The sequence below is a fragment of the Camellia sinensis genome, chromosome 15 (genome assembly GCF_055761805.1).
Source record: "Camellia sinensis isolate YWXY chromosome 15, ASM5576180v1, whole genome shotgun sequence".
NCBI lineage: Eukaryota > Viridiplantae > Streptophyta > Magnoliopsida > Ericales > Theaceae > Camellia > Camellia sinensis.
Window position 1 is genome coordinate 17,961,424 of NC_138975.1, and position 13,836 is coordinate 17,975,259.

Below are 13,836 nucleotides of genomic sequence, written 5' to 3' on the forward strand. Positions count from 1 at the left end.
CGAACTCCTTTCAATCCCACAAAAGAGATATCTCGAGATGTAACGGAGAGTAAAGAAAGTACAACAACATTTCTCTGGCATGCTAGGCCTATGAAGTATGATATATACTCCACTCGATATGGTACAATCAAGTTTTCCGAATAAGACCCATATGACAATTGTTGCCTTTGATTACAAAAAGATTACAGGTAAACTTATTTTTCTCTGGAATTAGATTAAGTACTCTATTGCAGAGAACTAAGGATATGAAAACATTGTAAGAAAACAGAAATTCATTGTTGTAGAGCAATTTGTTTTTAAGCTTTTGATTGGAATTCTTGTAGTTCTTGAAGTGTCATTATTTGTTGTTGTACATAAATTTATAGAAAAATAAATTATTCTTTGATGTGAAGATCTCTCTCTCTCTCTAAACATCTCTTGACAAAGCCATTTTGTTACGTACTGTATAAGTGTATAGACATCTCTTGATATGTTGTGATGTTATGAGCTTGGGGGTTATTGGATTACCTTTACTTTACATGTAATGATATGAGAGGTTAATATTCGGCTATTTGTTCCTATTTGTTTTGCTTAATAGAGTTGTTGTTGATGTTGGAAATTGGTCTCATATCGTCGTGGCAGCTTACAGACCTTGGGGTTGCCTGAAAAAGGTTAACAGAAAATAGACTTACCAACTCTCTTCTGCCATTGGAGTTTGAAGAAAAAAAAATTATCTAGCTTTGATTTGTATTACAAGTTTGATTTGATTTATTGGAGAAAAAATTCAACTTCTCTATTGGTTGATGTCCTATTTGGTTTCTATCAAAATTGAGAGAGTCATTCATGATTCAGTAAGTTATTCTTTGAGATTTTGTATCAATTGACAATTTTCCTGCCTGTTGTTGGTTATATATTTATTCTGTTGTTGGATAAATGGTAGTTGTTCAATTTTCTCTGGTTTGTTATTGTTCAATTTTTTCTGATTTGCTGTTGAATAAATGTCTTACAATCTAGAGAAAATTGGACAAAATGGTGGTTGTTCAATTTTCTCTGATTTGTTGTTGTTTAATTTTCTCTAGTTTGCTGTTATATGAATGTTTTACAGTCCAGAGAAAATTGGTCAAAATGATGGTTGTTCAATTTTTTCTAGGTTGTTGTTGTATGAATGTCTTACAGTCTAGAGAAAATTGGTCAAAATGGTGTTTGTTCAATTTTCTCTGGTTTGTTGTTGTTCAATTTTCTCTGGTTTGCTGTTGTATGAATGTCTTACAGACCAGAGAAAATTGGTCAAAATGGTGGTTGTTCAATTTTCTCTGGTTTGTTATTGTTCAATTTTCTCTAGTTTATTGTTGTTCAATTTTCTCTAGTTTGCTGTTGTATGAAAGTCTTACAGTCCAGAGAAAATCGGTCAAAATGGTAGTTGTTCAATTTTCTCTGGTTTGTTGTTGTTCAATTTTCTCTGGTTTATTGTTGTTCAATTTTCTCTGGTTTGCTGTTGTATGAATGTCTTACAGTCCAGAGAAAATTGGTCAAAATGGTGGTTGTTCAATTTTCTCTAGTTTGTTGTTGTTTAATTTCTCTGGTTTGTTGTTGTATGAATGTCTTACAGTCTAGAGAAAATTGATCAAAATAGTGGTTGTTCAGTTTTTTCTAGTTTGTTGTTGAGTGAATGTCTTATAGTCCAGAGAAAATTAAACAACAAAAAATCAGAGAAAATTGGAAAAAAGCCATACAAATTTTGTCTGGATAGAGCCACACAAAGCCACACAAATTTTCTCTAACACAATTTTCTCTAGATAGAGCCACACAAAGCCACCAAAAAAAAAAAAAAAAAAAAATCTAATATAGAGCCACACAAATTTTCTCTACACAATTTTCTCTGGATTTCTTTGATACTCAGAGAAATTTCAATTTTTTTCTAGTTTGAAAGATGAGGAATGAAGTTGGAAGAGACGAGAGAACTATAATTTTCTCTATATCAATTATGACTTTTAGTTCTTGATTAATAGTTCTGTTCTCTTTTGTTTTCTTATCTGTTAATATTTTCCTAGTTTGGAAGAGATAGAGATTTACCCTGTAATAGAATTTGTATCTGATGCAAAAAATTCGTCTAGAGAAATACTCTGAATCGAATTTTCTCTAGATCGATGTTGAGGGACCCTGAGTATCTAGGACAAAGACTCGTTGAGTTGAGTGAAGTTTTCTTGGTTTTGAGTAGCTCGGGATTTATATGTTTTTCACTTGTGGCATTATATTAATAGTTGGTTAAAAAAAATGACGAGTCTTGGAAAACTATCACTCAAATATGATGTTGAATTACAGGAAAGTGAAAGTGAAGAAGACGATGAAGAGCATGATCAAGAACCAGAGGTCCCAATACAACCTGAGCCTGTGGTAAATAAGGCCCCTGAAGTTTTTTCAGCACCTAAAGAGGCAACCAGAGAAAATTGAAATTCTCTATTCTCTTCCAACTTCATTTTTATCTTTCCAAAATTCTCTAGTTTGCTTATAATTATTGTTTCTCTTTTGCTTCTGAATAATAATGAAGCCTTATGAATGCACCCTGCAATAAATTATAGATTTATAGTCTAGAGAAATTCTCAACAATTCAAATTTATAGTCCAGAAAAATTCTCAATAATAATGAATCCTTATGAACCAGAATTTCTATGTGAAGTCCAGAGAAAATTCGACCAGAGAAATTCTCTGTGAATTAGAATTTCTCTATGAAGTCTAGAGAAAATTCGTCCAGAGAAATTCTCTATGAACCAGAATTTCTCTATGAAGTCCAGAGAAAATTCGACCAAAGAAATTCTCTGTGAAGTTCAAAGAAAATCCATCCAAAGAAATTATCTGGATCGAATTTTCTCTAGATTGATGTTGAGGGACTTTAGACATTATAAAAATATTGAGTGTCCTTTATGCTATAAAATCTTAATACCAGGGACTTTAAAAAAAATTCTCGAAAATATACTTATATTTCACCTAATTTCACACACATTTTCCTTTTTTATTTCCAAATCACTTCTCGGATCCCCTAACCAAGCACACGTTAGTGATTTATTTAGGTTATACTACCTCTTTATTTTGTTATATTTTTTATCATAATAAAAAATAATAATTTACAAATCATATTTAAAATAATTTTTAATAAAATTTGTGTTTATATTTTCTATGTATATCTATAAAAAAAAATCTTAAATATGGCTACTTTTATTTTTAAAATCTCAACAATTTATAAATTTTAGTAGTTGGTTCTTATAATCATAAAATGATATTATTTTCAACAATAGCTTATCACCATATCTAACTGCCATATTCGGCCATTATTAGGTCATATTTAATCCTTTATCAGATTTTACATGAAATTTAAATTTTATAAAAAAAAAATGTGGGGGCATATTTTGTAAATGACAACACATGGCCAAGGTGACGCCGACGTGTCAGCTAGAGTGCCACGTGGCTTGGTCATGTGTGAGATGATCTCGGCTGGGCCGAGATTATCTTTGAAGATATCAGAATCTGAGATGAGCGGATAAGGGACAAGAGTCCTAAAATGGAAGAGGACCTTAGTCTGGATAAAGATAAAGCTCTTAAGGAGTTTATCTTTATCTAACTGGGAGTCCAAGATGAGCATTGAGCCAAAGTCTATTGAAGCTAGGCTTCTGCAGGGATCAGGTTAGCGCTGGCTATAAAAGTAAGGCACCCTCGTGGGTCTAAGGTATGCTTTTTATGCTCTGTCTAGTGAGTTAAGTATTATTTGTTATCTTTGAGAGATATTGATTACTGACCTGATCATCGGAGTGCCCCTAGGTGGACGAACCACCGTCGGATTCTTATCTTTCTGTGGCAAGTTGTTCGGGCTAAATCTATTATGCCAATGCTATTCTGCTGAGTTTTCCTATTTGGTTGTGTAGTCAAAAATCAACACCCACAATTTGGCACTATCTATGGGAAAGTAAGGAGAACAGATGGCCAGCGACGAGCAGAAAGAAAAGGTCAGGGACGACATCCCTAGCGAGAGTGGTAAGTATGTCGATGCTAATGTAGAGAAGAAAAACTGTAATGAAGAACCTCAAGATCAGAATCCAAGGGAGAAGGACGTCGGACAAAAGGGAGACCCACCTAAGAAAGTAGGCTGAGACGAGTATTACAACGAAAACGACCTCCAGGTATGGAAAGATAGATGCCTGAGGAGAGATGGCGAGATGAAGGGAATAGAAAACAAGTTGGCAGACTTACAATCGGTTGTCAACTTCATGATGCAAAACAACGTCATGCAGCCACCGTTTCCATTGAAGGACACGTCGATTCTAGCGGCCAAGAATGATGCCCAGAAAAGGGGGGCAAAAAGCCATCCAAGGAGTCCCTCAGCATGACAGGGTGAAAGAACGCTCACATCGGCCTTCACGGGACGTTGGGCGAGCAGAGTCAATAAGGGGAGAGTCTCAGAGGACGCCTCGTACCAAAGGAACGTATGTCAAGGAACATCGGCATGTTCAAAGGAATGAACTTTGTTTTGATACGATGAATGAAGAAAAGTCCAAAAGGACTCATAACGACACCGGGAGCAGTACACCAAAAAAGCTGAAATCTGTTGACAGCCGAACTCCTAGTCGGACTAAGAAGGATTTGAGGGACTACCTCCAGAAGAAGCGGCAGAATGCCAAGGTCACATCCCCGGTCAAACCAAGAACGCCGTTCTCGGTAGAGTTAGATAAGTTTGAGACCCCAAAAAGGTTTCATATGCCAACGTTCCAAATATATGACGGTAAGTCTGATCCGAACTTTCACGTTGGCTTATATTTGAATTCAATGGCACTGTATACTGGGAACGAACCGCTGCTCTACAAGGTGTTTCCCTCATCCTTTGGAGAAATCGCATTAGATTGGTTTCACAAGTTGCCAAAGGAACTGTGAAAAGTTTGAAAGGCCTAGCCGAGATGTTTGTGGCTAGGTTTGTTACAAACAAATTGCAGCCGTTAAGGGCTTATGCCAAAAGGTACTGTGAGGTGTTCAACCGAATACCAGGATGCAACTAAGAGTTGGCGGTCATATCTTTTAAGAATGGCATGGAGGATGACTGCATGCTTCAGAAGTCGCTGGCAAAGACTCTGCCAAAAAACATGGAGGAGCTCATGGCAAGGATCCAGAAATATGTCAGAGCAGAAGAGGACACGCTGGAAACAAAGACGCCAAAGCAGGAGAGAAACGGCTCATTGAAGCAAGGCCGAAATAATACTGGATATAACAAGCAAGAGACAGGACTGAGAGCTGCACAGGCAATCACCACTGTGTTCCGGATCCCAGTTTATAAAGTTCTAGAAAGGATCAGGAACCAGCCGCATTACAGAGCGCCAGAGAGGATCCCTGGCAAATTTATGGGAAGAGGTCTGGGGAAGCACCGTGCCTACCACAATGAAGATGGACACCTGACGTAGGGTTAGAGAGCCTTAAAGGCGCATTTGGAAGATCTGGTCAGACAGTGTCACTTAAGGGACCTAGTAGATGAGGCCCGAACGAGGGAAGAACAAACAAGGCTACCTAGGCACCGACAGCACCACCTCCACCAGCACCACAACCGCAGGCAGACGGACCTCGAGTGATCAATGTGATTCACTCGAGGGTCAATGAGAACGAGGTACATGGGGAGACTTAGAGGGTGAAACACTTACAACATGTGTATCAGGTCCAGCAAAAGAGGCCTAGGACAGATGAGTACCAGGGACCAATCGTGTCCTTTACTGAAGTCAACCTAGACATGGTGCAGCATCCACACAACGATGCTCTGGTGGTATCCCTCAAGATTAGAGAATGCCAGGTAAGGCGCATTCTGATTGACCAAGCCAGCTCTTGTGACATCATGTATGTCAGATGTTACAAGGAGCTCGGCCTTCACCGAGATGATTTGAAGCAGTCCAACAGCCCGATGATAGGGTTCAATGGGACGCCGATATGGCCCCTAGGAGCAATAAATTTGGAGGTGCAAGCAGGCACCAAGAAAGTAAGCATAGATTTCACAGTAATTAACACCCCCTCCCCTTACAATGATATCTTAGGAAGGCCATAGTTGCACGCAGTAAGGGTTGTTCCCTCAACACTGCACCAGCTATTGCTATTCCTAACAGAGTATGGAATTGAGGAGGCCAGAGGGGATTAGGTGCAGCCAAAGAATTGCTCCATGGCAACAATGAAATCCACCTGCAATGTACGAGAAGTAGAAACAATAAAGATTGAGGACGAGGACATGGAGGTCTTGGATAACGTCGGTAAAGAGCCAGTCGACAAAAACAAGGAAACCTTAAAGAAGATCCTGGTCTAACAAAGGGATGAAGAGTGCTTCTTCCTTCTCGGCTCAAGCTTGGCCGGGAAGAGGAAAAGGAGTTAGAGTCATTCTTGCGAGCAAACAGAGAGGTGTTTGCCTGGACGCTATATGAGATGTCTGGTATTGATCTCGAGGTCACTTGCCATAGACTAAATGTAGACAGGTTAGCTAAACCTGTCATTCAGCGAGCAAAGAGGCCGACGTTGGTTCATGTGGAGGCAGTAGAGGAGGAAGTGGACAAATTGTTGGAGGCCGAGCCATTTGGGAGGTAAACTACCCAACTTGTTTGTCAAACACAGTTGTTGTGAAAAAGAAGAATGAAAAGTTGAGGGTTTGCATGGACTTCACCAACCTAAATAAGGCTTGTCCCAAAGACAGTTTCCCATTTCCCAAAATCGATCAATTAGTGGATGTCACTTCAAGGCATGGAAGGATGAGCTTCTTAGACGCTTATAGGGGGTACCATCAGATAGCAATGCACCCCCTGATGAGGAGAAGAATGCTTTTATCACCCCAAAAGGGCTGTATTGCTACATAGTGATGTCTTTCGGGTTGAAAAATACAGAAGCAACCTACCAGAGATTAGTAACCAAGATGTTCAGACATTTGATTGGCAAAACAATGGAAGTATACATTAATGACATGGTCATGAAGACCAAAGAACCTGAGAATCACCTGGCCGACTTGAAGGTAGTTTTTGATATTCATAGAACATATCGGCTCCGATTCAATGCTTTGAAATGCGCATTTGGAGTTGGGTCTGGTAAGTTTCTGGGATTCCTGGTTACTAGAAGGGGCATTGAGGCAAGCCCAGATCAAATGAAGGTCGTCCTTGACTTGAAGAGCCCAAAATCGGCAAAACAAGTACAGATGCTAACAGGAAGGGGCACAGCCCTGAATAGGTTTATAAGTAGAAGTTCAGATAAGTGTAAACCATTTTTCAGTTTATTAAAGAAGGCCACAGATTTTTTGTGGACAAAGAAGTGCGAAGTCGCCTTGGTTAACTTGAAAAAATACCTAACCACTACTCCACTTCTCTCAAATCCAGTACCTAGAGAGAAAATGTTCTTATCCTTGGCGATTTCGGAGCATGCAATGAGTGCAATGGTAATCAGAGAAAAGAATGGAGAACAAAGGGCAGTCTACTATGTGAGTAAAACCCTAACAGGCATAGAGACTAGGTACTTGCCCCTGGAGAAATTGACACTAACCTTAGTAATGGCATCCAAAAAGTTAAATCATTACTTCTAAGCCCACAAGATTATGGTATTGCCTGAGCATCCCTTAAAGTCCCTGTTAAAGCAAGGAGATCTGACAGGCAGGAAAGCAAGGAGATCTGACAGGCAGGGTAGCCAGATAGGCAGTAGTGTTGAGCCAATATAACTTAGAGTTTAGACCTAGAACGGCAATCAAAGTCCAAGTTCTGGCTGACTTTGTGGCCGAGTTCACACCTGGTGCCATCTCACGTCAGGCTCCGGTGAGCTGCGGCTTAGGGTGTCTAGGGGAACAAGAGGAGACTCAACTAGGAATGAAAAATCCCACAGCAGAGTAGAAGAAAGAAGAAAAATCGAAGCTCTACAATATCTACATCAACGACTCCTTCCGACTGTTTGTTGATGGGAGTTCAAACTGTCAAGGAGCGAGAGCGGGAGCAGGAGTGGTGTCGGTGTCACCAGATGGGAAAATGTTGGAACAGTCTATCTGTTTGGGGTTCAAAGCCTCAAATAATGAAGCAGAATATGAGGCACTAATCGCAGGGTTAAAGTTAGCAACAGCAATGAAAGCCGACGATGTGGTATTCTTCTGTGACTCCCAACTTATTGTGAACCAGACAACATGCGAGTATGCAATGATAGCCTATGTAAACGAGGTTGTTAAACTGTTAGCCTTGTTTCAAGATTGCCGACTACAGCAGGTTAGTCGAGATGACATCAGCCATGCCGATGCCTTGGCTAACCTAGCTAGTGCAATGAAATCAAGGGAGGCAAGGACAATAATAGTTAATTATTTGTCAGGCCCAAGTGTAGAACCACTAATCACAAAGTATGAAGCAATGTGTGTATAGATGGGTCCAAGTTAGATGGATGCAATAGTGATGTTTCTTAGGGACGACAAGTTGCCGGATGATCGCAAAGATGCGCACAAGACCAGATTGAAATCGGCAAGGTTTAGCCTAACAGTAGAAGGACGTCTCTACAGAAGGTCTTTTATTGGCCCCCTTTTGAGGTGTGTACACCCCTCCCTGGTTAAAGACTTCATATATGAAATACATGAAGGGGTATATGACAGCCATGTTGGGGGCAGATCACTTGCTCATAGGGCCATTACTCAGGGGTACTGGTGGCCCTACATGCAGAAGGATGCTGAAGCCTACGTTAGAAGGTGCGAGAAGTGTCAGAAGTTTGCACATTTGATACATTAACCAATAGCAGATTTGAACCCAGTGTCCAGCCCTTGGCTATTCGCCCAGTGGGGCATGGATCTTGTTGGACAACTGTTCCAGGCAACTGGACAGAGAAAGTTTCTGCTTGTAGCAACTGATTATTTCACAAAGTGGGTAGAAACTGAACCCCTTGCGAAGATTCAAGATATTGATGTGAAGAACTTCATATGGAAGAACATCATCACCAAGTTTGGGATTCCAAGGACAATAATAGCAGACAATGGCACACAGTTAAACCAGTAAGTTAATCAAAAGGTTATGTGCAAAGTACAAAATCAAGAACTATTACTCTACTCCAAGTTTCTCTCAGAGCAATGATCAGTCAGAAGCATCCAATAAGACTATCTTGGATGGAATCAAAAAGAGGTTAGAAGCAGCAAAAGGAGAATGGGTGGAAGAGTTGCCCAATGTACTATGTGCATATCGTACCACGCCGAGAAGATCAACGAGGGAGTCTCCATTTGTCATGGCTTATGGCACTGAAGTAGTTATCCTATTAGAAGTCGGCATTCCAGGGATCAAAGCCCAAGGAGTGAAAATGGTACTAATGAGGCATTTCTAGCCTGAAATCTAAACCTACTGGAGGAAAAAAGAGAGAGAGGAGCAATTCAACCGGGGGCATACCAGCAACAACTTACTAGAGCTTACAACAAAAAGGTCAACCCAAGAGAGTTCAAAGTTGGGGACCTTGTACTAAAGAAAGTAGTCAGCAACAAGAAGGATCCCAAGGAGGGCAAGCTTGGCCCAAATTAGGAGGGGCCTTATAGAATTATCTCGGTCACCGGTAATGGGGCATGTTACCCAAAAGACAACCTAAGGGAAGGGTGAATTAGGTTTTTACAATTAAAAATTAATAATATCCTAATAAAAATTATGACTAGAAAAATAAATAAATATAGTTAATGAAATAAAAATAATTAAAACAAGTGTTCTAACAACTATGTCAATTAATGAATTTAGCACAGTGAAAATATGAAATATAGCTATGGCAATTTAAATAAAATAAAGAGATAAGGGAGAGAGAGGCAAACAAATTTATAATGGTTCGATTTCAACTCGGCCTACGTCCACTCCTCAAGCTTCACTTGAGATTTTCCACTATAATCTAGTTTCACAGGGTGCTAGCAACCTTTTCACAAATGGAGCAATCATCTACAGATTTTACATAGACTTTCTAAGTCAAGAACACTGAGTGTACTACACTCTTACAAGGTTGAAAAGAAAGTGTTTTTGCTTTCACAGAAAGCTACAAGAATTATCTCTCAAAGATAGATATATAAAATGAAACTTTGATTTTTCTGGAAACCTCACACATGAAAGATAAGCTTAAGGCTATAAGGCTCAGTGTACAATTTCTGAGAGAAAGATGTAAACAAAATTGAAGAACACTTCTCAGAGAATTTTTAGAGAAAAGATGAGAATGATTTTTGATCAAGGAATGTTTTCTGGGTCCTGTAACTTGTATATAGTTTCAGTATTTTGTTCACTGAGGCTCTCTGATATATATAGATTAAGAGGCTTATAAAGCCATTGAATTCATTTTGAATAAAAATCATTTCATCATTATTGATTTGATCTTGGTAAGAGACAGAGCATGGTCTGGAACAGCTTTACTATGAAAAATAGCCGTTGTATTTCAGAGCCGTTGAGAAGAAATTTCGAACTGAAGCAGAACTTGGCAGAAAAGGCCAGGGTCGGTCGTCCAAACGGATGACCGGCCGGATGTCCACCTGGACATTCGGTGCCATGTTTTGAGCTGGACTGTTGGAACCTTTTTAACTACTGCTGTGTTGGGTTGTTTTGGGCTCTGTTTTGGGATTTCTTTAACATTTGTTTAAACTTCTTTTTGACCTTCAAAAACATAGTTAAACACTAAAAGATTATAAATTATAATGATTTAATCAAACAATAAGTTTTCAATTATAATATATTAAAATAAAATAAAAAACAATGTTTTTACTGTTGCTTGCTGTTGTGTTCTTCTGCTTTGTTCATCCTTGTTTAAGCTAAAATTTTGGCCTCTAATAATCATAAATAAGACAAAATGAGAATGAATTATGATGTTAAATTAATTATAAGATTTCAAACAATTTAACTCTTCAATTAAACCAAAAACATAAATCAAAACAAAATCATCAAAATCAATATGTCTAACAGGGCATATCGGCTTACATACAGTGATGGCAAAGAGTTGTCAAGACCCTGGAACACTTGCAACTTGAAGTTTTTCTATCATTAGATTTTTGGTTTTTCGAAGTTTATGTCTTAATTTTATTAGCCGAAGTACTAATAAGGTTTTAGTTTGATGAATTTAAAATTTGTATGATAGGACTGACTAGTTCCATGGCGATGTTTCTGAATGAAACATGATGAATAACTTAAACTTATTATATGACAAAGTTGAATTATACTTGCATATAATAGAGTTGAACTAAGTTGGCGATGTTTCCAAATGAAACACGACGAATAACTTAGACTTATTATATGGCAGAGTTGAATTACACTTGCATATAATAAAGTTGAACTAAGTTGGCGATGTTTCCAAATGAAACATGACGAATAACTTAGACTTATTATATGGCAGAGTTAAATTACACTTGCATATAATAGAGTTGAACTAAGTTGGCGATGTTTCCAAATGAAACATGACGAATAACTTAGACTTATTATATGGCAGAGTTGAATTACACTTGCATAAAATAGAGTTGAACTAAGTTCGCGATGTTTCCAAATGAAACATGACGAAAAACTTAGACTTATTATATGGCAGAGTTGAATTATACTTGCATATAATAGAGTTGAACTAAGTTGGCAATATTTTTGAATGAAACATAACGAATAACTTAGACTCATTATATGGCAGAGTTGAATTATACTTGCATATAATGGAGTTGAACTAAGTTGAAATTAAACTGAACTTGTTATATCGGCAGAGTCAAACTCAGAAAAGAACTAAGTTCATTAACAGATAAACCAAGGTGGAAACACCTCAAGAAATCTTTGTTTGAATCTGACTTCAGTGAAAGACCATAGACACATGCTTAATGTGAACTTAAGTGGAACTTAGGTTCACATTAAGGGGCAGGGAGCAGGAATGATAAATAAACCTAAGAGCTTGGCACTTGTTGGAATTTTTAGAATGGGCTTAACACTTGTTGAAATTTCAGAAAAATTTACAAGTTTAAGTTGGCCGAGGTAATTATGAATGAAGAATCCGAGACACATATTACCCGAGGTAACCAACCGGGTTATCAAAGCTTGGAAAGGGTCAAGTCTTAATACAAGAAAGCATATGGAGATAGAAAAGCAATGCTAGATTGAATAACACTTGTAAAAATATTTTAATATTTTTAAGTGTTAGCCAAGGTATTCCAATGGTTGGCCGAGACAAACAGTCAAGGTTTATATCGAAGGTATTTTTCCCCGAATTTATTATACAGTTAAGGTATACTTTGAAGAAATGCAAAAAAGCAGTGGACATGTATGAAAAGAGCATTCAACACTTAGCCAAAAGAAAAACCATACATTCATAAAGGAAATTATTTTAAAGACAAGAAGGCACTCTGGCCTAACTTGAGAGATTACTTATCCAAACTACAAAAGTTACAATTGAAAGAGAAGTTCAGAAAACAAAGAAAACCCTAAGTGCTAGAAGCATTGGCATTTATGTCAGATTGCTCAAACTCAGCTGTTGGCGTTGTGTCGGCCTCGGATGGCAGTAAGGATTCCTTCTCTGCCGCTATCTTGGAATCTATCTCAAGTAAAGTCTGATCCAAGCTCTTCTCAGCCACTTGGACTTCGGCCTCAGATGTCGCCTTCTTAGGAGAGGTGCTTTTGAAGATCTCGTCCTCATCATCTTGAGTCAAGTCCAAGACTTGTTCATTCAGAGTAAGGGACTTGGCCCCAATAGCATCCTCCTTTTTATCAGCATCATTAGCCTCAGGGTCCTCATCATCGGCTTCGTCCCCGAAATTGTTAGAAGATGGAGGAAATGGCAATTGAATTTGGTTGGTATCTCGAAAAGGAGAGTCCATAGGGATGGACAGTTTGTCTAGGACCGCCGACTAGCCGAGAAAAAAGCCTCGGTTATAGGCTTGGGTAACCTGGGCCTTGTATGCATCACGGACAGTAGCCTGCCCCTCCGAGAAAGCCTTCTCGTCGGCCGCTTTAATTTCAACTCCTTTGTGGCCAAGGCATCCCGAAGCTCTTCTTGGGCTTCGGTGGTTTTTGCTTCAGCCTCCTTGGCCTGGGCTTTGAGAACCTCAGCCATGGCCTCGGCGGCCTCTGCCTTCTCCTCGGCTTGATCTTGTGCCTGTTTGGCAACCTTGGCTTGATCTAGCAACATCTTTATTTTTGCCTCGGCGTTATTAAGGGAGGCAAGGAAGCCAGCAGCCTCTTTGGTCCTATAGACCAATTCTTTCTTTATGTCCTCGGCTTTCACTACAAAGGAATGAACGTGCTGGATCGCCTAAAAGAAAATGAGCGAACAAGTTAGTAATTTTTTTGTAGTATGAAGAACTTAAAATAAAAACTAAAAGAGTACCAAGAGTTGAAGATTTACCAGAATAGAGTGTTGCATCATTAAGGCAAAATTTTCATGCTCTATGACCTCGGCCATATGATTTAGATCAGTTGGCAAAAGGATAGCAGTAAAAAGAGCGACGTCGACCTCGATGTTGTCGATGGCACTGTCGCCGACTTTGATTGGTTGATTGCCAATCGTAATGGCAGGAGCCTAGGGGTCATCAGCTTTGAAAGAGCTTCGGTTTACAGCCTCTTGGGACCTCGGCTTCTTCGAATGTAAGGTGTCACACGGCTGGTCTTCGACAGGCCTATTTTCTGCTTTGAAGGCACTCTTCTCAACTTCAGCCAATTTTGAAATTGGCAATGTATCATTTATATCAACTTGGGTGACAGTGGCTTTTGCCTTAGCCCACTTCACCCTTTTTAGCTTTGGTGGGATTTGGGATTGAGACGGGAAAGACTGAATGGAGACAACTCCTGGAAGGTCGGCCAAGAGGTCATCCACAACGGCTTTGCTGCGGCCCATTTCTTCGACGGTTGCAGCAACGGTGATTTTGGTACCAAAA